Source organism: Vombatus ursinus, unplaced genomic scaffold, assembly GCF_900497805.2.
Source record: "Vombatus ursinus unplaced genomic scaffold, bare-nosed wombat genome assembly UNPS02014816.1, whole genome shotgun sequence".
NCBI lineage: Eukaryota > Metazoa > Chordata > Mammalia > Diprotodontia > Vombatidae > Vombatus > Vombatus ursinus.
Window position 1 is genome coordinate 10,924,647 of NW_020954594.1, and position 24,338 is coordinate 10,948,984.

General features: G+C 37.3%; 1 long non-coding RNA gene across 1 annotated transcript in view; it reads right to left on the minus strand.

The window, feature by feature from the left end:
- LOC114023139 overlaps positions 1–20,087 on the minus strand; it is a 146,248-nt gene extending 126,161 nt beyond the window's left edge. Inside the window, exon 1 of the long non-coding RNA XR_003566750.1 lies at positions 19,963–20,087. This is a non-coding gene — a long non-coding RNA (uncharacterized LOC114023139). The remainder of the gene's footprint in view (positions 1–19,962) is intronic.
- Positions 20,088–24,338: the final 4,251 nt, after the last annotated feature.

Consider the following 24,338-nt stretch of genomic DNA (forward strand, 5'->3'; position numbering starts at 1 on the left):
AAACTTTTATAGAGCCTACTACATGCTAAGCACTATGTTAAGTGCTTTACAAATATTATCTCATCTGATCCTCACAACAACCTGGGAGGCAGGTGCTATCATTATCTCCATTTTACAGATGAGGACCCTGAGGTAAACAAAGGTTAAAGTGACTTGCTCAGGGTTACATAGCTAGCAAGTGTCCCAAAGCTATATTTGCACTCAGGTCTTCCTGACTCCAGGCCCAGTGGCCTATCCACTCTATTACCCTCCAAGGAGGAGCTTTCCCTACCAATATAATTCAGCTTCTCACCTGACTGCATTAGAATTTCTCTGACCTACTTCTCCAGTATGTCCCACTATCAGATAGCTTCTCCCCCACATCTCTCTGATTTTCAGCAGGAACCAACACTGAACTGTGTCTAGTTTCATGTCTGCCACTGATTTACTGTATCATCTTGGACAAGTCACCTCAATTAATAATAATTAAATAAATAAATAAGCAACTGCTATATGCAAGCCATTATGTTAGGCACTGGAGGTACAAAGACAAAAAATGAAGTAGTTTATACCCTGAAGGAGACAAGAGGTATATAAATAAGTTTTTAAAAATTTTAGCAAGGGGCGGCTAGGTGGCACAGCAGATAGAGCACTGGCCCTGAAATCAGGAGGACCTAAGTTCAAATCCGGCCTCAGACCAAACACTTGACACTTACTAGCTGTGTGACCCTGGGCAAGTCACTTAACACCAATTGCCTAAAAAAAACAAAAATTGGCAAAAGGAATAAAGGTTATTTTTAGAGGGAATCCTCTAACAGTTGGGGGCTTTGTGTCAAAATCTGTTTCTTTACTTTAAAGGAAAAAAGGAATTTTAGGAGGTAGAATTGAAGTGAATGCCTTCCAGAAATGCAGCACAATCTGTGCAAAAGTATGGAGATTGATCAAGGAAGCTAATGAAAAGAAATACAGGGGAAGGTGTCCTAGCCATTCCAGATCTTACATTGTATTATAAAGCAGCAATCATCAAAACTGCTTGGTACTGGCTAAGAAATAGAGTGGTGAATCAGTGGAATAGATTAAGTATGCAAGACATAGTAGTCAATGACTATAGCAATCTATTTGATAAACCCAAAGACCTCAGCTTCTGGGATAAGAACCCACTCTTTGAAAAAAACTGCTGGGAAAACTAGAAAAATGTATGGCAGAAACTAGGCATTGATCAAAATCTCACACCATATACCAAAATAAAATCAAAATGGGTTCATGATTTAGATATAAAGGCTGATACTGTAAACAAACTGGGAGAGTAAAGAATAGTTTACATATCAGATCTATGGAGATCAGAAGAATTCATGACCAAACAGGAAATAGAGAACACTACAAAAAGCAAAATGAATAACTTTGATTACATTAAATTGAAAAGCTTTTGCACAAGGTCAATTCAACTAATATTAGAAGGAAAGTAGAAAATTGGGAAAGAATTTTTATAACCAGTGTCTCTGATAAGGGCCTCATTTCTAAAATATATGGAGAATTAAGTCAAATTTATAAGAATACAAGTCATTCCCCAATTGATAAATGGTCAAAGGATATGAACAGGCAGTTCTCAGATGAAGAAATTAAAGCCATCTATAGTCATATGGAAAAAATGTTCAAATCACTATTGATTAGAGAAATGCAAATCAAAACAACTCTGAGGTACATCACACCTATCAGATTGACCAAGATGACAAAACAAGAAAATAATAAATGTTGGAGAAGATATGGGAAAATTGGAACACTAATGCATTGTTGGTGGAGTTGTGAAATGATACAACCATTTTGGAGAGCAATTTGGAACCATGCACAAAGGGCTATAAAAATGTGTATACTTTTGACCCAGCAATAGCACTTCTAGGGCTGTATCCTAAAGAGATCATACAAATGGAAAAAGGATCCATATGTACAAAAATATTTATAGCAGCTCTTTTTGTGGTGGCAAAGAATTGGAAATTGAGAGGATGCCCATCAATTGGGGAATGGCTGAGCAAGTTGTGGTATATAAATGTAATGGAGTACTATTGTGCTATAAGAAATGATGAATAGGTTGACTTAAGAAAAACCTGGAAAGACTTGTATTGTCTGATGCTCGGTGAAGTGAGCAGAACCAAGAGAATGTTGTGCACAGTAACAGCCATGTTGTGCGATGACTGATAACCCTTCCCAGCAATACAAGAATCTAAGACATCTCCAAAGGCCTCATGATGGAAAATGCTATCCACATCCAAAGAAAGAACTATGGAGTTTGAATGCATATTGGAGCATACTATTTGCTATTTTTTTCTTCTGTTGAGTTTTGTTTCCTCTTTCTGGTGGTTCCTCCTATTGGTTCTAATCCTTATTTCACTAATTCTAATTCATATTTCACTAATGTGAAAATATGTTAAATAGGAATATATATGGAGAGCCTATATCAGGTTGTACACCATCTTGGGGAAGGTGGTGGGGAGGAAGGGGGAGAAAAATTTTAAACTCAAGAGTATATGGAAGTGATTGTTGATAAATCAGAATGAATTAATAAAAAAAACAAAATGGCAAGGTGGATTTTGAGAATTGTAAAAGATGAATGTGTGCTAGACTAACAGGTCAGCAGCCTTAAACCCTTTGTAGACCCATCTTTTGGCAAGAACTTCATTTGTAGTAATAACAAAGTTATTAGGAAAAAAAAAAGAGATTAGAAATGGAATATCTAGCATAAGGGGGAGCAAGAAAGTCAGTTTGGCTAAACCAGAGAATTCATTAAGAATGGCACATTAGACTGGAAAGGAATTTTGCAATCAGGTATAGTTCTCAGTTTTCCCATCTGAAAAATGTGGGCATTTGGCCAAAATATTTCTAACCATCCCTTCTAATTTTAACATTTTGTGATGCTATGCATTTATGCATTCAGCAAAATTTCCTTTTCTTTTATTGGAAATTTTAAGTATATTTTTTCCAATTACATGTAAAAACAATTTTTAACATTCTTTTTTTTAATTTTGAATTTCAAATTCTCTCCCTCCCCCTTTCCCCTCCCCCACTGAGAAAGCAAACGATTTGATATAGAGTATACATATGCAAAACATATATTCACATTAGCCATCTTGTGAAAGAAAACATAGATTAAAAAAAAGTTAAAGAAAGTAAAAAAAAAAGTATGCTTCAATCCGTATTCAGACTCCATCAGTTCTCTTTCTGGAAATTGATAACATTTTTCATCAGAAATCCTTTGGAATTGTCTTGGATCATTCTATTGCTGAGAATAGCTAAATCATGTACAGTTGCTCATTGTATAATATTGCTGTTATCGTGTACAGTGTTCTCCTGGTTCTGCTCACTTGACTTTCAGCAAATATTTCTTAAGCACTAACTTATATAAAAGTCACCTTAGAGATATTGAAGAGCACCCTACTGAAGTAGCTGATAAATCCATCATCCTCTGAGTTGGAGGAAAATTTTCAACAAGTAGCCTCTCCGAGGTCTTGATCTTCAGGAGACAAGTAGTAGTGTGAAGATGCATGAATGAGCATAAAGAAGAAACCTCCAGAAACCTACTTAGAAGAAATCAGCCTGGAAACAGGTGTGTTGGTTGGCTCTCTTTTATTTTGGGATTCTAGGAGGCTATAATTTGCTCTCTACAAAAACTCCTGTGACAGGAAAGGTGATGATTTCCTACCAGGTTACCTGGTAGGGCTGGAATGTCAGAAATGTTGAGAAGGGACTTAAGCCAAAAATAAAGACTCTGAACTGAAGCCCTACTTTCAGATTCTTTTTGGAGGGGTGTGGTTTAGGAAAAAGAGGTTTACTAAGAAAACCATCAAGGTGTGTGTTTTAATGGTTAATTTGACTTTTAATCCTTTTAAAGTAGATGCACCTAACTTGGAAATTTTTTTGTTTTTTTGTTTTTTAATTATTTTCTTAGGGAAATTTGTTTGACTTCCCTCATGTAGTTTGTTTGGTCTCTCTCATGTAAGCTAAGCTCTTGACTCTTGATTTACTGTAAATGAGAAACTTCTTGTAATCCCCTTTGGGTCACTGGATTTTAGCCTTTTGAAGAGTAACCTTGAGGCTAGTTGTGAGATTTATGTCAATTTAGTTTGAATGAAAAATTCATAAAGGCTTTGTAATATGTCACTATATATCACAAATATCACTCACATGATCTTGTTGAGGACACTCAGAAAAGAATGGACTCTTCTATTGATGGAAATTGGTTTAATTTGGAGCTAAAGTTTGGGAAAACATCTTGGAAATTATTGCTTTAGTCTCCAGAATTCAAACCTAAGATGCTGGAAGTCAAAGGAAGATCAGTAGGGATCAAGTCAAGGAGGATTCCCCATAGATAATAAGTTCCACCAGATGTTCCAGTTTGCAGGTTACACTTTGCTGATTGCACTATGCCCTAGAAGGTTCTGAAGAACCTTCTAAATGAGATCCAGCATCACTGTTAGTTTGGACTAACTATCCACATTGGAAAAACCAAGTGAGTGAAGAATACCTACTGTCTAGACCAGGGGTGGGGAACCTGCAGCCTCTGCTATACAGTTAGCTGGATGACCCGTGCAGCTCTTGCAAATGGACAAAGAACTAGGCCTAGAATTGAAAAGAAGGAAAAAAAGTGACTGGACAACATTAGGAAAAATGAAAAATTCTTTTAATGACCCAAGACTTCTTCCTGAGACAAAAGCCTATCTTTCCAACATGAACATGCTTCCTTCCAATGTTGTTGTATGGCTGCATTCATGAAAGATGACAATCTCTAAGGATTAAAGTTAGGAGTTGCCTCAAAGGCAAGAGAAGAGGCACTAGTGAATTTCAGCAGTGCCTCGAACATTACAAAGAAGGAATTATGCCATAGAGGTGGTTTAAAAGATAGTATCAAAGATGTGTCTGGACAGTTTATATGAGAGTGAGGGATATGCAGTTGACTGCCCAAGGGTCTCCTGGTATTCTTTCGATGTCAAAACACGAAAGCCTTTAACCTGTTGAGTATCTCCCATCCTACCAACCATAAATTTCTGGAGGATGTAGGCAAAAGTCACACAGTATGGGAAGTATTGGTGGGTTGTAACCTTCATCAGAAGAAGTTATGCCCACATTGGGGAGATCACAGATCTGTTGAACTATTTGAATATTATATTTTATGTTAAATAAGTTGTATTTTTTTTTCTAAATGATTTTGCCCATCTGCATAATACTAAGATGGGGCCTGCCAAAATGCAAAGAATTGTTCCAGGTTAGATAACATGAAGTTTATGTAAATATACACATCACTATTATGATTAAAAAATAATTAGTTTAATTTTAAAATTGCTTAATGTTTAATGATGTTTAAAACAATGATCTAACATGTTAACTTAGTAGAGAAAGCCAAAGAAAACTAAGAAAGCAAAAGAGATCTTAGGAAGATAGTATTTGGATTTTTCTGCTCTCTGATAGTTTTTGAGGTTTGTTTAAATTCAAATAAACAATTAAATGAAATCCAGTAATAGAAATATAATTAAAGTGATAGTGAGCAGACGGGTTGGAGGTATGTAGCATCTTAAGAAGAGACAAAGATAATATAATGTTTTTTGTTCCTGATAAGATAGTCCTCTCACCTATACCCCGCTTGTGTGCTCCCTTTTGCTCCCCTGCAAAATTAAATCAGCTAAACAGAATTCAGGGCTCAATTCACATCGTCTCTGGTACTCCCATAGATTTCCTTTAAATGCAAGGTCCTATTAAACAAATAGGAGTGTCAGTCTTGAATCCGCCCCTCAGAGATGTGGAATTGCTACCTAGCAGGAGAATGAAGAAAACACAGTATGTATCACAGAGACAAATAATCCAGGCAGATGTGCTGAGAATTCTTCATCTCCCCTTGCTTATGCCATCAGGTTGAATGTAATGAAAGACAGCAGTGTTTTTATTTTTCTTTCATGGGTCTATACTCAGGAGTTCTAACAAAAAAAGCTAATTATTCCAAATAGCAAAAGTAGTAAAAGCATATTCATCTGCTTTTGTGCATTCCTGAAGGCTGGCTTTATTTTTGCTGGTCAGATGGACTATCTTTGGAGAGCATTCTTCTGTTCTGAGTGTATTCTGGCTTTCTGCCTAACTAAGCTCCTCTAATACTACCAAGCATCCCAACTTCCCACCTCCTTGCAGTGGTGGTCTCCCAACCAGATGTAGAAATAAACTGGAGAATTTCTGCTTGGGTTGTTGCCATTTCTCCTCCATAGAGCAACAAAATTTCTATAGGGAACGGTGTGGACATTGTTTTTTTTTTTCTTAATGTTTGTCTTGGAAAGAAGATGTAGAATTGGGAATATTTGGAATGTTGATAATATTCAAGAAAGTGAGAGATTTTTTGTTCTTATTCTCCTTTTTAGTTACTATGGTTTAGTTCTATTTTGCCTAGGACAGAGGCTTGGATTAAACGACCTTCAAATATTTCCTCCAGTTATACAATTACATGAATTTATAATTTCTAACAGGTGCCCCATGTATATGAGACATGAGAGGTATAAAGGAGAAATACAAAAAAATAAACATTATACATCACAAAAAGTTCATAAGCTATCTAATGTGTTCACACCAGCAGTAAGTTCATTTCAACTGATTGCCTTGTCCATTAGGACTTGTTAATACATCAAAAAAGTCTCTGTTAATCTTTGTACAGATAAGTTATATTATGGTTAATTATTTTTGAAATTTTCTTAATGTTTTCATGCATTTTGATATAATGTTGCAATTTTCCAATGCCTCCCTTTCTTGTTTTTCTGTCTTTATAAAAGAAAACAAAGATACATTTTGTTATGTGGTAGCTTCCTTTTCAATTATATCCATTCTTCTACTCTACTGAGAGAACCTTTCCTTGTAGTAAAGAATTTAAAAATATAGAAGAAAGGAAGGAAGAAAGAAAGGAAAGAAAAGAGAAAGAAAAAAGAAATGAAGGAAAGAAATCATGAGAGAAGGAAGGAAGGAAAGAAGAAAAGAAGGGAAGAAGGAAGGAAGGAAGAAGGGGCAGTCAGGGAAATTTGTTCAGTAAATCAATGAAATATAGAAATGTATGCGATCTTCCACACCCATAGTTTACCACCTATGCAAAGAAGGGGGAAAAAAAGTATATTTTCTCATCTCTTCTTTAGTCTCAGGTTTTGTAGTTATATTTGTTCAGTTTAACTTTGTTATTCTTACTCTTTTTTTAAATTTACATTACTTTAATTCATAGGAGCAAATATCTTGGAGCTGGAAAGGACCTCAGAGGCCATCTGGACCAAACTCCTTATTTTAAAGATAAGGAAAATGAATCTCAGAAAAGTTAAGTGACTTGCCCAAAGTTGTACAGGTTCTAAACGGCACAAGCAGATTTGAACTCAGGTTCTATAAGTCTACATTCAACACTCTTTCTACTGAAGTATCATTGTGTATATTGTTCTTCTGATTCTATTTTCCTGACTTTTCATCAATTCATATAACCTATTCATTCTTTAAAAAAATGACTCTGTCTTCTTGTTTTTCTCTTTCTTGCTCTTATTAAAAAAAAAATATGACCTTGGCTCCATTATCTTTAATTCAATGAGATCAGAGTTCTAAAAGATCACTTGATTTGAATCTTTCCCTCATCTTTATATCCTGGAATTGTAGGTGTGGAAGTATGTATGCCGTGGGTACTTCCTGCTTAAAATTCAGAAATATCCATATTGTCCAGCTGAGCTGTTATATGGGTCACCTATCCCAGGCTTCATCCTTTTTATTTTTAAGATGATTTGAAATAGCATGGTAAAGGGTTCAGTCTTTGAAGTCAGCAATATATAGAAATTATATGACAGTAATCCCATATGGGAGGTTTTTTATTTTTAGTCGATATTAAGTCTGCGCAAGATGCCAGCTTGGCAGGCTTGAAGACCAAAGTCCTTTGCTCAGGTATATAAGCCTTCTGAAGCTCCAAAATCTTCCACCCCCCCCCATCTTGCCATGGTGTCCTACATTAAAGTACACATAGAGACAACCAAGTTTCCCTGCTTATCGCATCTTATTTGAACATGGCAAAATGAGATAACAGAGTGATGAAAGATTATTATTGATCCAGTAACTAGAGGAAAAATTGATAGCTCTGAATATTGAAAGAAAATGCTGATACCTTCACTGGTCCTCCTTAGCCATGAATGCCATCTCCTCCAAGATTCATTCTCATTTACTCTGTATTCATATTGTATTGTTACACTGGCATGTAGTTCTTGAGGGCAGGGGCTGTTTTTTCTTTATATCCTTAGTGCTTAGAATAGTGCCTGTCATACAGTAGACACTTAATACCATCTTTTTGATTGATAGATTTAATGCTATTCATCCACCTTGAGTTCTCATCACCTGAACAGGAAATTCCAAAATTCCAAATAGACTTTGAGTCTGAGCTGAATTCAAAGAGCAATGATATCTCTTAGGAGTGTTGGCTACCTCCCTTTGCTTCTCCTCATTTTTGATGAGACAGTATTTCTGAGGTACATTAACATTTTTCTTCACAATTCTTCAACAACTACAGTAACAAACAACTGCTGAAATTTGCCATTGTCAGACTAAAGAAAGATGATTCAGGCTTGAAACTTTGAGTTAGTGTTTGACAGCCAACTGTGTTACCTTAGTTAAGTCTCTGGACCTTCATTTCAGCCTCTATACAGTGAGACAACTGGACTAAATGATCATTGAGGTCATTGCTGGCTCTGAGACTCTAGTAGCTCAATAAGAGGTAATTTTGGACTGACATGACATAAAACCAAAGAGTTCAGGATGATTATAGATGAATAGCTAACAAAACAACAACAACAACAAAAACAACATAGGAGCCCCAACCTTGCAAATCCAAACTTTTCTTAATAACAGCTATGTCTGTCCCTTGAGGGAAGAGACTTTCATTTTTGTTCTTGTGGCATAGTGCCTGGTACATAATATATTCTTCTTTTACATCAGTTCCTTCTCTGTGAGATGGTTATCTTTAGGAAGCTCATTAACCACTTTCTGTTACTTATCACTTAGGACAAACTCTAAACACTAGTTGAAGGATTTGGCCTAGAGAAGACTTGTTAGGTGGAAGAAAATATGATAGCTGATCTCAACAGTGACTAAAAGTTGCAATGAGGCAATTTTTGGCTGTCTTATCAATTAAAGCCACCAACACATGATGGGTTGTTTTAGAAGGTGGTGGGGTCCTTGTAACTGAAGGTCTTTAAGCAAAGGCTAGACAACCACCTGTTAGACATGCAGTAGAGGAAATTATTATTATTTTAAAACAATAAGCTATGGATTTGACTAGGTGGCTCTTAAGGTCCCTTCTAATTCTGAAATTCTGTGAAGATTTTTTTCTACATGTTGGTTCTGTTGGTAATTCTCTGGGGTATGTCCTTGAAATGATCTGCCAAAAACAAGGAGCTTTAGTATGTGGAAATGAGAATCTGTCTTTTTGAGCCAGGCAGCCTATTGTGAAGAAGAGAGAAAATTTATTTCCTAGAGAAAGCATTATCCACACTGAACATTTTCTATCCCAAGGCACCCTTCTTCCCAAATTTGAATCTCCCTCCCCCACCCTTCCCCTTGTTCATGCCAAGTGAAAGGAACCATTACCTTCTTCTCATTTTCTCTCTTCTTTTAAGGTTCAATTTTACTGCCATTTACCTTTGGTACTAAATCCAGTTGCTTTCATCATTTACAAAAGAATATAGTATAGAATATCCTTTCTTATTCATAGATTAGTCTGAATACCAAGTAGAACCTGGTCAAAGTTCAGATCCCTGGAAACACAATACTTAATGGTTTTTAAAGCCTGTTGAAACCATTGCTTTGAAATTTTCTTCATGCAAATCTCAGTGGTATGCCACATAGAACTTTAGGAAGTCAAATGGCTTTTATCTTTGACTGAACACAGCAGCATTTTAGGTTTATGTGTGCTGGCTCCTCAGTTTGGAGTTTCAGGAAGAGGTCTTTTCAAATGGGAAGAGAGTGCCTAAAGTGTCCTGGCCTAAAGTTGAGGAAACCCATAAACTGAAATGGAATCCACGGCCAACATGGCACAAATACCAGAAGTTGAGAAGCTTTTCAGAGTGGTTTATCCAGCAGTTTAGAATCAGAACTTAGAAATCATATTGTTATACAGGAGTTCTCATACTGAACTAGCAAATGCTATCCTCCTGTGCATTACAGATCTCCCCTTTGGGGTATATAACCTATATACATTTAATATTTTCAATGGTAAGTTGAAAATATAAATATTTTCTACCCATAGGATAGCACATTTTTCATTATAAAGCCCTTTCCAAGATTATCCAGGGTAATACCTTCCTTAATGAATAAGGCATATATCACTTCATAAAACAGAAAGTGGTTATTTGAGTGGTTATTTTTTATTGACATTGAAAATTAGATATTTTTTTTTTTTTGTTTTGCTTGTTTCTTTGCTAGATAATTTGCTACGTAATTCCTGTTGCATACTACGGTTTGGTAAAGTCCCAGATTTCACATATTTCCCTAACTCTCTATCATGGTATCTTAAGTTTTGTCATAGAGATTAATCCTTATGGGTTAATGATTTCCCATTCCCATGATATGACAGGAAGGATACCGAATTTGAAACCAAAAAATGTGGCCTCAAATATTGGGCTTACAACTTATTACCTATGTGACATATTACTGCTTATCTGGTCCACATGTTTCCTCATCTATAAATTGAGACAATTGGACTAGATGGTTTTTGAGGCCCCTGACAGATTCAAATCTTATAACCCTATGATCAGAATATTCTATGTTAAAATACAAATACTCTATGAAGTATCATGCACTTAGCTATTATCAGTCATTAAATCAGTTGAGGGTATATACTGTGGCAAGGTGCTGGTCAGAAGATCGCTGAAAAATTAGAAGAAAAATGAAGTACAGCTGGGGTTTGCCTGTAACATTGAGTCAGGTGAATCAAGGACGGCAGGGCCCTGGGGCAAAAGTACTAAGAGATGAAAGAATTAAAACTTCCAAGGCAGGCTTCTAGGCCTCCAGCTGGAAGAAGACAGTTATATTTACTAATCCCCAATTATTGAAATAACTCAGATTTTTGTATAAATTATACATGTAAGCAAATAAATAGTAAAGTTTTTGGTTTTGGACTTTCCATATTGACTACTTAATCAAACCTATTTAATTCTGATCTTCTTTTTCACTTCATGCCACAGAGAACTAACGTCTTAGTCTTTGGGTAACTAATAACTAATTTTTCCATCATCCAGTAGATATTCAGGTGGAAAAGCTCAGAAAGCATATGTAAGAACAAGTGTTTCAAATTTAAAGTAGAAGAGAAAGACTTTCTTTCACAGAGGTAAGGGTTTTGATACTTTAGGCAACCACAAATTCCAAATGCCAAATTTGCGAGTAAGAGATTCTAACATTTGCCACACACAGTGGATGAGTAATGTAACCATTAACCATCTCTGTGTGATAAAGTCATTAGGCTTTTAAAGTAGTCAAAGATCTTCCTTTATGTGTTTGGAAGTTTTACAGGAAGGAGAATGTAATTTATGTAAGGTGAGCTACATTTAAAAAAAAAGGATTTACATAGCATGACAAGACACACAGAGAAGATTTCAGAAACCTCTGACAGTTGTAGAGAGTGAGCTCACATTTTATTAAATGTAGTGTAGAAAACAGATGAGCACAGATTTTTAAGGCTCCCACACATTGTGTACTGGGAGGTCTATATTCCACTATCAGAACAGATCTTTCAAAATGTATAAGAGCTTTAAACACACACACACACACACACACACACACACACACACACACACACACACACACAAGCACAAGAAAGTGGGTGAACCAGTCCAGATCAAATAGGAACCAAACTACAATTCATCCGAAGGAATGTGGACATCACTTCTAAATATTTGGCTCCCTTCTATTTCATTGATTTTTACTTCTTCCCTCTCAGGAATGCTTTTGCATTCTGATTGCCTGGAGCCCTACCACCTTGGATTCACATTTTAGTAGACATTACAATGTGAGTGAAGTTCAGCCCAAGGTCAGTGTATGAGAGACCTCCAAGAAGGGTGCTACAAAATTGAAGGTGGTGTGATTGATCCTGTCGATGACCACCTACCTTCTGAATTCTTGTTGCTACAATAAGAAAGTTAAAAAAAAATCACTTTGGGCCCTCAGGCCTTTAAAATCCAGTTAGGGTTTGAGGACAGACACTTTGGCAACAAGTTTAAAGCGAGTTTGATGGCTGCATTCTACTTCCATTCATTTTTGTGTTTGTTTCCCTGGGAATTTATAACTGTGAAGATTGATTGTATTAGCTTATGAATGGAGTGAGGATCTAGTTAGAAGATGAATGAATAAGCATTTATTAGGAGACTTCTATGTACCAGACACTGTGCTAAGCACTAGGGTTATGATAGATAGATAGATAGAGAGAGAGAGAGAGAGAGAGAAAGAGAGAGAGAGAGAGAGAGACAGACAGACAGACAGACAGACAGACAGACAGACAGATGTAGATATAGTTGTTGGGTTTTTTCTTTTTTTTTTTTTGAGAGAAAGAGAGAGGGTCTCTGCCCTAAAGGCTCTTACCAATTCTATTAGCAATACTAAAGAGTGGAGTTGGTAAAGGAAGCCATATTATGTACCTGTTTTATGAGTTGAATAAAGTTTCTCTGTGCCTGATTTTTTTTAAACTATTAGGAAAGGGAGTAAAAAGCATTTAAGTGACTACAATGGTCCAGATGCTTTACAAAATATTATCCTATTTGATGCTTACAACAAACCTAGGAGGTAGGTGCTATTATTATCCCCATTTCACAGCTGGGGAAGCTGAGGCAGACAGAAGTTAAGTGACTTGCCCAGGGTTACACAGCTAGTAAGTGTTGGAGGCTGAATTTGAACTTGGATCTTCCTGCCTCTCTGCTTAGTCCTCAATCTACTGGGTCACTTAGCTGCCTCCATTAGGAAGGCTGTACCTAAAGCCTACAATTGTACTAAGGCATTGTAATGTAGAACTGACCACCACACAAACATGATATGTGAATACCCTAACCACTTGTAACTATCAGTTAGGTAACTATCAATCAAATCCTTTCAGATAAGAAGAGATTTGACTGCAGAATTTAAACCATATTTAAACTTTACTCAACTTTCCCCCTACAATTTCAGTATGCTGCCAGTTTCAATTTTGAATGGGTATGGTAATAAAACTATATAAAGTGGAGCTGTTTGCCATTAATCAAGAAAGACAAGTTCAGTCTTTCATAGCACAGTGCGTTTTAGTGAGTAATCAATGTTCTCCCTCATCTTGGTGGCTGTGGGGTTATACTTATGACCCAACACGACAGAGACAAATTGGAAGTTGAAGGGGGAAGAGATGTCATGGTCCACTTAGGGTGTGATCGGCAGCAAAGGTCTGAAATATACCATTAGTGAAAGATGACTGATTATTTAAAAACCCCACCTGCTGTCTTCATGATTCTTTATGCACTCATAAATGCATTCAAGTAAAATTTTGCAGTTTTCTTTTCTACTGTTGCATGAGACCCAAAGAATTCTGACAATGGCTGACATTTTTTTTCAAATACTAAAAATGCAATTTGTCATTTCTTGCCTTCTAAAAGAAGTAGGAAGGGGAAACGGAAAAACTCCACCATCTATCTTTTTTTTTTTTGCTTCCTGAGTTATTTTTAAACTCAATTAGAGATTAAAGGAGCTTATTTTTATGATATATTGAATATTTTTCTATTAGAAGAAATTTTTTAGGTCAGACTTTTAATATATTTCCAAATTAAACAAGGATGGGATTTTATAATATTTATAGAAAAAAGTCAAATGTTATTATATCCAGAATATTCTTTCTTTCATCTCTACAGAATGATGTCCAAACCATGCTTCAAAATCCATTTCAAATGTCATTTTCTCATGAAGCTTTCCCTGATTTCCAAAAATATTTTTCCCTTACTTGATATAATAGTTCTATATCATTCTTATATATTTATTATATTCTAATCTGAAATTTATTTCTCTTTGTACATGTTTTATCTCCAACTACTAAATTATAAGCAACTTGAGGGAAGAGATTTATTTTTCTTTGTTTCTCTTCCAGGGTGGAGTATAATTGTACATACTTTGAATTTTTTTTGTTGAATTTTTAGTATTCAGTATCATCCTGAAATTTTTCATTATAGACACTTACATAATAACTGCATGAAAGGTCTTTCCTTATCTCATATATTGGTAATGCTTTTATTTCTGCCACAGTTAACTTAGCATTTACTTATCTGTATACATGTTGCCATCCCCCTAATCTCCTACCCCCACCCTCCCACACACAAATAGAATGTTAGGTCATTGAGGACAGGAGCAGATTTTGACTTTTTTTGTCTCTGGAATCCTAATATCTGGCACATATTGAGTGCTGAATAATTGCTTTATGAAATGAATTGGAGAGAAAGAATGATAAAGTTCAGTGGTTTCCAGATCATGGGCCAAGGACTCCTTAGAGTCCTGAGAGTTATCTCAAGGGGTCAAGCAAAACATGTGGTGCGAGTTATTGTTTTGGGTCAATGGTTTTAGATTCCTGATGTGTCATTTGTGACTGATAGGAAAGAAACTTCAAAATGAGTCTTCACACAAATACACCTGGCTGACTCTTTGTTCGTTCCAAATACCCGGTACTATCTGCTCAATCTGTAAATTGTCGGCTGCTTTTCTCCACAATGTATGTTTGTGGAAGTAGATTTTCTGCATTCATTCCATTGAAGTATGAATAATGGGTAATAAATTGGATAATAAGCTGGTTAGGGCGTCTGATCCAGTGTCAAGGATCATAGAGATAGAGCTGTCAGTGACCTCAGAGGTCTTCAGGTCCAATGCCCTCATTTTACATATGAGGACACTGAGGCCCAGAGAGATTAAGTAACTTGGACAAGGTCACAGAAGGTAGTGTCAGAGATAAGAGTTGAACCCAAGTCCCCTGAATTATCTTTCCTCTCTATCATACTATGTGAACTAGACTTCCAGGGTCCAGAAATTCTAAGAGAACCAACCATCTTAATAAGTGACCCAGTAAAAGACACAAACTTTTTTTTTTTTTGATGAGGCAATCAGGGTTAAGTGACTTGCCCAGGGTCACACAGCCAGGAAATATCTGCTGTCTGAGGCCAGATTTGAACTCAGTCCTCCTGACTCCAGGCCTGGTGCTCTATCCACTGCGCCTCCTAGCCCCTCAACAAACATATTTTTAAAGGTCTGAACAATTAGCATAACTAGTATTTGAATAGTTTGCTATTTTTCAGACCTTTGAGATTAGCGTAATACTAACATAATATAATAATTTATTAGAAATGTTACTGAATTCATTGTAGATTTTTGTCACTCTAGGCCTCAATCAGTTTATACTGTGATACTTTGTATTTATGTAATTTTTTTAAAAAAGGTAATTCATACAGTGCTTTAAATTATGCAGATTACTTGAGGCAGCCTGGCAGTGGATAGAGTATTGGGTCTGGAGTCCTGAAGACCAGAATTCAAATTTAGCCTCAGACACCAACTAGCTGTGTGATCCTGGACAAGTCACTTAATCTCTGCCTGTCTTAGTTTCTTCAGTTTCTTAAAGTTGTTGTGACAACCAAATGAAACAATATTTGTAAAATCATAGCCTGGCACATAGTAGGTGCTTAACAAATGCTTGTTTTGGGATCAAAGATTGCTGCAAATGGCAACTGCAGCCATGAAATTAAAAGATGCTTGCTCCTTGGAGGGAAAGCTTCCTTCCAAGTCACTATGGCAAATATGGACAGCATAATAAAAAGCAGAAACAACACCTTGCTGACAAAGGTTTGAATAGTCAAAACTAGGGTCTTTCTAGCAGCATTGTATGACTGTGAGAGTTAGACCATAAGAAAAGCTGAGTGAAACAGAATCAGTGCTTTTGAATTATGGTGCTGGAGAAGATGTTTGAGACATGGACAGCAAGGAGACAAATCAGTCAGTATTTGAAGAAATTAATTCAGGAGATTCACTGGAAATTCAAGTACTACAGCCAAAGCTTAAATACTTTGGCCACAAAATAAGAAGATGGGGCCCCTTGGAAAAGAGGATGTTGGGAAAGATTGAAAGCTAAAGGAAAAGTGGACATCAGACAATGAGATGGATAGATAGTATCTTTTTTTTCTTTGAAGCAGTGTTAAGTGACTTGCTTAGGGTCATACAGATAGTAAGTGTCTAAAGCCAGATTAGAACTCAGATCCTCCTTTCTCCAGAGCCAGTGCTCTATCCACTGTGCCACCTAGTTGCCCCTGGCAATATCATGGAAACAGTGAGCATGAATTTGGACAGACTTTAAGAGATAGTAGAGGATAGAAGGGCCTGTCCATGGGGTCACAAAGTGTCAAATGTGACTGAACAACTGAACAACAACACAAAATGCTTGTTAAAAAAATCACTCTTAGTCAGCTTTGTGGTGCAGAGGACAGAGTGCCAAGCCTGGAGTCAGGAAAAGCCATCTTCCTGAGTTCAAATCTGGCCTCAAACACTTAGTAATTGTGTGACCTTGGGTAAGTCACTTAATCCTGTTTGCCTCAGTTGCCTCATCTATAAAATGAACTGGAGAAGGAAATGGCAAACCACTCCAATATCTTTGCCAAGGAAATCCCAAATGGGGTCATGAAGAGTCAGACAACAACAGAATAATAACAACAAAAATCACTTTATTTGTGGTATTCCCTTTGATCCTCACAGTAGCACTATCATGTAGATACTTCATACATTATCATTTGCATTTTATAAATTAGAAAACTGAAACTGAGTTGATCTGCCCACCTTCTTATGGCTCATAAAGTTCAGAAGATTGGAACTTGCACCAGGTCTTCTGGCTCACGGGTCAGAGTCCTGTCCACTGCACTTTCCTGCTTGCTTGAACTAACTTAGCAAGAAGACCAGAGTTGTGCAGCAAGACCATAATGACCAGAGGTCAACCTATGTGCTCTTCTCTTCACGTGTCTATCAGGAGGTCAGTTATCTTGATGTAGAATACATTTGAAACCTAGGGTTCTGACTTAACCTAGAGTCATGAAGAAAGAATTAGGTTTGGCCATCAAAATTTAATGGAAAAGATCTTTGAAACAAGTCCTAGGTAACTGAAACACAACTGGATAACTGAAAACTCAACTATGATCCTGAAGAATGAAATCTATTGAAATATACCTCCTTCCTCTTGTTAGACTTTCAAGAGGAACCGCTAGGGAATAATATTGTATACAATGACAAAGTCATGTGTCAGTTATGATTTTTTAATGTTTTTTTTTTGTTGAATAAAAGAGCTTCCATTTTGAGAAAGTAAGAAGCATTCCAGAGCTGATTATTGTGATAGGATCATAATCTACCAGGATTCCCCTTCCTTACTCTGTCCTCACATGGATTAAGCTTTGTCACCGTTAAAGGTGACAAAGCTGGTACCTGAGTCTTTGATTGTCCTCAGAGCTAAAACTCAAACCCAAACTCATTTCTCACCTGGCTGCACTACTTTGGGATTTCTCTGACTCTCCACCATGCTCCCATCCAGGTTATACCCCATCATCCCCTTTCTAGCTTCTTTTTTTTTTTGTGTTGTCTTCTGCCATTCAATGGTAAGCTCCCTGAGGCCAGAGAGTTTCTTCTTTATATTAGTATCCACAGTGTTAATATCCTGTCTGGCACATAGTTAATAAATATTTGTTGACCAACTGACCTTCTTTGATGCAGCTTCCTCGTAGCATTTGGCCTTAGTGACTTTGATTTCCTAATCACCTAAGGAAGACATAGGCCTGCTCACCACAAAATCGGGCCTTTCTGGTTTGGAAGGTGTCTCAAGACTAGATAAGTTACCACATCCTGCCCTGCTGACCAAATTCCCCTCTATGTGGGAGCTAGGGGAGCTATGTCTATGCAAGTCAAGTGCTGCATTATCCTCGTGAAAGATCCTTTCTATGCTAGAAGAGCTAAGTAAGCCTCTTCTCATTTACTGTTAAACTACCTACAGAAGTATCATTTCATTCCAACACAGAACCAAAAGTAACTGAAAACTAGCCTGAGGTAGAGCTGCCCATTACAATTATGATAGAAATAGAGGAGACAACAGTACAGTAAAAAAATAAATAAATAAATGATTCTGTTGCTTTCTGTTAGCCCTTCACTGCTTGCATTAGTACCATTCAAATTCTCTGTCCTAGATATAATCACCTCTTCCCATTGTTCTGCATATCCTAAGCATCTACTCCACCCCCACCAACACATATTATATATGTACATACATATTATATATGTACATACATATTATATATACATATATACTGTAGGTTCAAAGTGTTTTATACACACACATATATACACATGCACATAAATATATGTGTGTATGTGTGTATGTAGTGTTTATTTTATGGTCCTGTGAATCTCATCATGACCTTCTTTGTTGCTCTGGTTATTTAGGGAAAGACTCCCATTTTTTTTGGACTGGATTAACTCTGATATGGAGAATGACCCTTACATTGTCTTTATTTCTATTACAAATTGAAGAAAGCTATAGTTGGGAAGATTTAGGTTAGCTATAATGTAAAGCAGGAATTGGCAATATTTCAGGGGTAGCATTCACTCTAATTCTTTATTCTCCCTAATTTAAGGTTTTTTGCTTCAACTATTTCTGGCCCAATGCACCTATGCCAGCTGCATGGTGGAGCTGGCTGAAGGTTCCAGTCTTTCAAGGTCACAGATCTAGTCATGAAGGGTTAGACATGAAGGTCAAGCCAATAGCATAGTTGGTTATGTTGTAGCATTCATGGTGAATTCAGAAAATAGAAGAGAGAAGACATGTAGTCTTTAGTCTGAGAACCTAAAGTTACACCTCTACAGGACAACATCAATGACAAGATCTAAAAGGAATATATAGCAGCACTCTGTAGAGCAAGAGTCCTTAACCTTTTTTTGAGCTTTAGACCCCTCTTTGGCAGTGAAATGAAGATTTTTCAATGCATAAAATAAAATACATAGAATTACAAAGGAAACCAATTATGGTGAAGATAAATACACAATTTTTATTCCCCAAGTTCATAGATGAACTGAAATCTATCCACAGATCTCCTGGGGAGGGGTGGAGTTTATGGACCCAAGGTTTAGAACCCCCGCTTTAGAGCCTAGAATTCTTAAAATAGATCACACATACACAAACACACATTCGCATATTGAAGATAATGCTACAGATCCCAAATCACTAGGATATGGGCTTTGAGTGCAGTGATGAGATAGCTTAAGCCAGTCATTCTATTGAGGGAGACAACATAAATCTAATTAAGCATATACAAATTTTATGTAAAATAAATTCAGAGCATTTTCTTTTTAGGAGGGAGGCAGAGGTATACTGGCAATATTTGAGAACTGGCTTTCTGAAAAGGTACTACACATTTTCAAGTTTAATCTGCATTATTAACAATTCATTCATCCTTTTCTTAAGTCTAGACAATTAACAACATGCGCTGATTTGTAGTGTTTATTGATTTCTGCAGTGTAAATGCTCACATTGAATATTTAATAATCAGCTTTCAGGAGCTAGTACAAGCCCTTCCTGGTGCACCACTGGGGGAAGGGACCGGCAGAGAGGGGATTTGGAAAACTTCTGGTGGTGTTCCTTAAGCATAGGAATTCTAAGAAATAGAGGTAGAGTGGGAGTGTATTTTACATATAGGGGGTTATTCAATTCAATTTAATAAACATTTGTTAAGCACCTATTATGTGCCAAGTACTATGTTAAACACTAGGGATAAAAATAAGAAAAAGAAAGACAGTTCCTGCTTACAATTTAATGAGGGAAGACAATATAGAAAATAATGTAGAAAAGAGGTGGGGTGGGGTGGGGGGAAAACCACAGGCTTGGGGACATAAAGGTTTTATGGAGTCAAAGCAAGCAAAGCCACTGATGGAAAAAGGAATTACCTGAAAGTTAAGTTGTTAAGTCATTTCTCCTCCCAGATCTTCCACTGAAGGAGGGCACCCAGGGCAGCCATTTCATTGTTTCTTACCCCAACACACTCCACTGGACTTCATCATGACCCTAGGAAAGTACTCTTCCTTCTACCACCCCACCCTTTTCAGATTCTTTTTTCTGTGTGTTGTTGTTGTTGTTTAGTTATGACTCACTCTTCTTGACCCCATTTGGGGTTTTCTTGGCAAAGATACTGGAGTTGTTTGCCATTTCCTTCTCCACTTTATTTTTCAGATGAGGAATTAAGGCAAATAGTGTTAAGTGATTTGCCCAGGATCACACAGTTTGTAAGTGTCTGAGGCCAGAACTGAACTTGGGAAGATAAGTCTTCCTTGATGGGGCAATGGGAGCCCTAAAAGCCCCTTAACTTTCCCACACAATTCAGCTGCTTGGGTCAGCATTCTGTCCATCCCAGTCTACCCAGATACTCAATAATTCTTTTAACTGTCCTTTCCTTGTGGTCCACTGACCCAGCCCAGACCGCTTAACTGCTTTCATTGTCTATACCTGACCCACCCCAGGCTACTTGCCACTCCTTAATCTTCTCACTTTCTTTTTCTGTATTTAAGTATCAGTCCCATCCTCATCAAATTCAAAGCCTTACTAGGAATCTTGCCCACCTAACTGGTGTTATAATAAAACCTTGCTACTCTGACTGAAAGAAGGCTCGAGTGATTGAATTCTTTTGAGGCAGACTCCCTGTACCCTTGCATATTGGGATTCCTGGCACCACAAGTTGCAACATTCCTGATTCTAGGCCTTTCAATATCCCCTGCATCACCCAACTGTCCAAGTTGAGTAATATTTAAAAGAAGACTTTGAGAAGAGTTTATTGCTTCACCTTCCAGGCCTAAAATCCCAGAGGAGAAGCAGCTAAGGGAGTCCAGCAGGTGCTGAGTATCAAAAGTTGAGTCAGTCTTCCTGGTGATAGGATCTCAGATGAACAACTTATCCTGGGGGAAGTATGATGTTCCCTGGAGTCAAAGCAAGCAGAGCTACTGATGGAAAGTGGAAAGACAGTTAAAAGGTATAGAGATGGCATTGAAGTATTGTGTTCAAGAAACAGCATGGACACAAATTTGGCTGTATCATAAATTGAAGAGGAATGGGAATACTGTATAATAAGGTTGGAAAGGTATGTTGGATCCCAGGTATGAAGGGTTTACAAGGTAATGGAAGAGCTCATATTTGATCCAAGAGGCAATAGAGAGCTATTGGAATTTATTGAGAAGTGAACTGAGGAGGCTGAATATGTACTTTAGGAAAATCACTTTGGCAGTTTTGTGGAGAATGCATTGGAGAAGGAAGAGGCTTGAAGCAATTAGGATGTTTTTATAGTAGTCTAGGTGAAAGTGATAAGGGCCTGAAATAGGGTGGTGGTTATGTGAGTAGAGAAAATAGGACAGATATGAGAGATATTATTGTGGAGTTTGAGGAACCTAGGTAGCACAGTGGGTAGAGGGCTAGGCCTGGAGTTCAGAGAATCCAAGTTCAAATCTGACCGCAGACACTTACTTACTAACTGTGTGACCCTGGGCAAGTCACTCAACTCTATTTGTCTCAGTTCCTCATCCATAAAGTGAGCTGGAGAAAAAAAAATGGCAAACTCCTCCAGTAACTTTGCCATGAAAAGCCCAAATGGGATCACAAAGAGTCAGACATGACTAATAATGATTGAACTCCATCACCATCACATTGTGGAGTAGGAAATGACAAAATCTGGTAACTGATTTTATGTGTGGAGTGAGAGAAAGTGAGAAATCAAAGATAATGCCAAAGTTTCAAATGTAGGTATCTGAAAGAATGAGGATTCCCTTTAAGTCATATGAAAGTTTGGAAGGACCATCGTTATTCAAAGCTAAGAATGAACTGGGGAGAGATAATGAGATCAGGCCAGAACATGTTGAGTTTGAGATACATTTGGGACATCCAGTTTGAAAAAATCTAATCAATAATTAGAAATATACAATTAAAGTTCAAGAGAAAGACTAGGGCTGGATAGATAGTTTGGGGACACATCTGAATAGAGATGATAATCATATCTATTGGAGGTGATGAGGTCACCAAGTTAGAGAAAGTAGAGAGAAAATAAAAACAAAATTGATAGATTATAGAGAGATCATGGGTTCAGAAGAGAAAGAAGGAATCAACAAAAATTTTCAAAAGTGAGGCTATTTTATTTATTTTTTTCTTTTTTTAGGCAATGGGGTTAAGTGACTTACCCAGGGTCACACAGGTAGTAAGTGTTATGTGTCTGAGGCCAGATTTGAACTCAGGTCCTCCTGAATCCAGGGCCAGTGCTCTATCCACTGCACCACTGAGCTGCTCCAAGTGGGGATATTTTAGAGGAAACTCCTTTTATTCTCTGCTTCCTTTCCCCTATACAAACATGACCACAGGCAACCTGGGGACTCAGCCTGCTGTTCGATCCTGTTTAGGCCTTCGAGGTGCCAGTGATAGCTTCCATGGGGAATTCATCAGCAGTTCTCAAATGACTCAGATATATGTTTCTATGCTTTTTCACATCATTAATTAGATTAGCAATATGGCTCTTTCAGAACCATTGAGCATGACACCTTTGGAATCTATCCCATATATTGTCAGCCTTGAGAAATTGAACTCTAAGTATAGCTGGCCATCACATTGAGGTACTGAAGGAGACTTATCTAAGGATCATTAACAATAGGAGAAATATATCTCTATGTAGATTTTTTAAAGTTTTAATTAAATGACATTTAGATTTGCATTCATTCTTTCAAGAAACACAAATCACTTATTGTGTACAGCATTCTTTTAGATGCTGGGGGAAATAAAAGTTTAGACGAAATGAAAATCCTTCCTTCCTGGAGTATATAGTCTAGTGGTAGGAAAGTACAAACACAAATAAAAATAGTACAATCGAAATAGACAGTTATAAAGTAAAATGTCATATGTGGTCTAGAGATAAAGGTTGTTATTGAACAAGGGAAGTGGCTCCTCTCTCTGAGTCACAGGCATGGGGGGAACCCCTAATGCCCCCTGACTCTGCTCCTTCCCCACTAGAAATAGTTCAGGGCAATGCATAACCTGGGCTAATTACCCTGGAAAAAGAGAACCAGAAAGACCAATGAAAAGAAAGCATCGGTGCCTTTCTCAACGTTAGTCCCTCCCTGATAATGAAAATTCAATGAGAACATCTGACTGAGGTAGACACAATGTCCAAACTCCAGGTGAGGGAATATTTTACTACAGACTTACCATTTTGTAACCGGAGGCAGAGAGACATGAGGAGAGAATTATCCCCATGGCCATATAAAACAAAATTTTGTCTGGAGAAAATGGAGCTGTTGGAAACCAGTGAGAAAAAATAGAAGTTTTGAATAGTTTGTGGGGATCCTGGGCTTAGGCTCATAGAAGAACTGTGACACTACCAGGTAGGATTACATCGTAATCCTACAATATTCCAGATATTCAAGAACTCTCATCTTCTCCTAAGGATGAAATAGTAGCAAGGTAGAGCTGGAAGAAATGGTAGTGGTGAGGAACTACAATGCATACCATGCATGAAGTTTAAAAGTAGAAAGGTTGGTTTAGGAAAATCACTTTGGCAGATTTGTGGAGAGTTCATTGGAGAAGGAAGAGATTTGAGGCAATTAGGAGGCTGTTACTAGGTGGAGGTGATAAGGGCCTGAAATAAGATGGTGGCTATGTGAGTAGAGCGAATAGGACAGATATGAGAGATATTACTCTGCAGTTGGAAATGACAAGATTTGGCAAATGATTTTATATATGGAGTGAGGGACAGTGAGGAATCAAGGATGATACCAAGGTTTTAAACCTAGGTATCTTGAAGAATTGTGGTTCCCTCTTAGTTATATGGAAGTTTAGAAGGAGTATTGTTATTGGAGGCTGGGGTAATATCAGATATTGACCTTACCAGGTTCCATTTGGATAGGAGCAACAGGCCACATGTTTGCTAAGTTCCTAAAGTCAACCCAGCTTCTTCATGCCTGGTAGCATAAAGTTTCCAAAGACAGGAAGAAGAAAAGTCTATAATCCAGGGCCAAGGAATGGCATTATCAAAGATAATGAGGCAGGATGGTGCAAGCATGTTCTAAGGATAGACAGTAATAGCCTAGTTCAAAAAGGGTGGAGACTATATATAGCAGAAGAAACTTGAATGCCAAGTGTAGGAGTTTGATTTTCATAAGTGACAGGGGGTCATTGAAGATTTTTGGTTTTAGACCACCACCACCCACTAGCCCTCCCTCCCTTTTCTTTCCCTTTTCCCTTATTACTTCTTCCCTCTCTTATATTCCCCTTCCTTTTTCGTTTCCCTTTCCCCTCC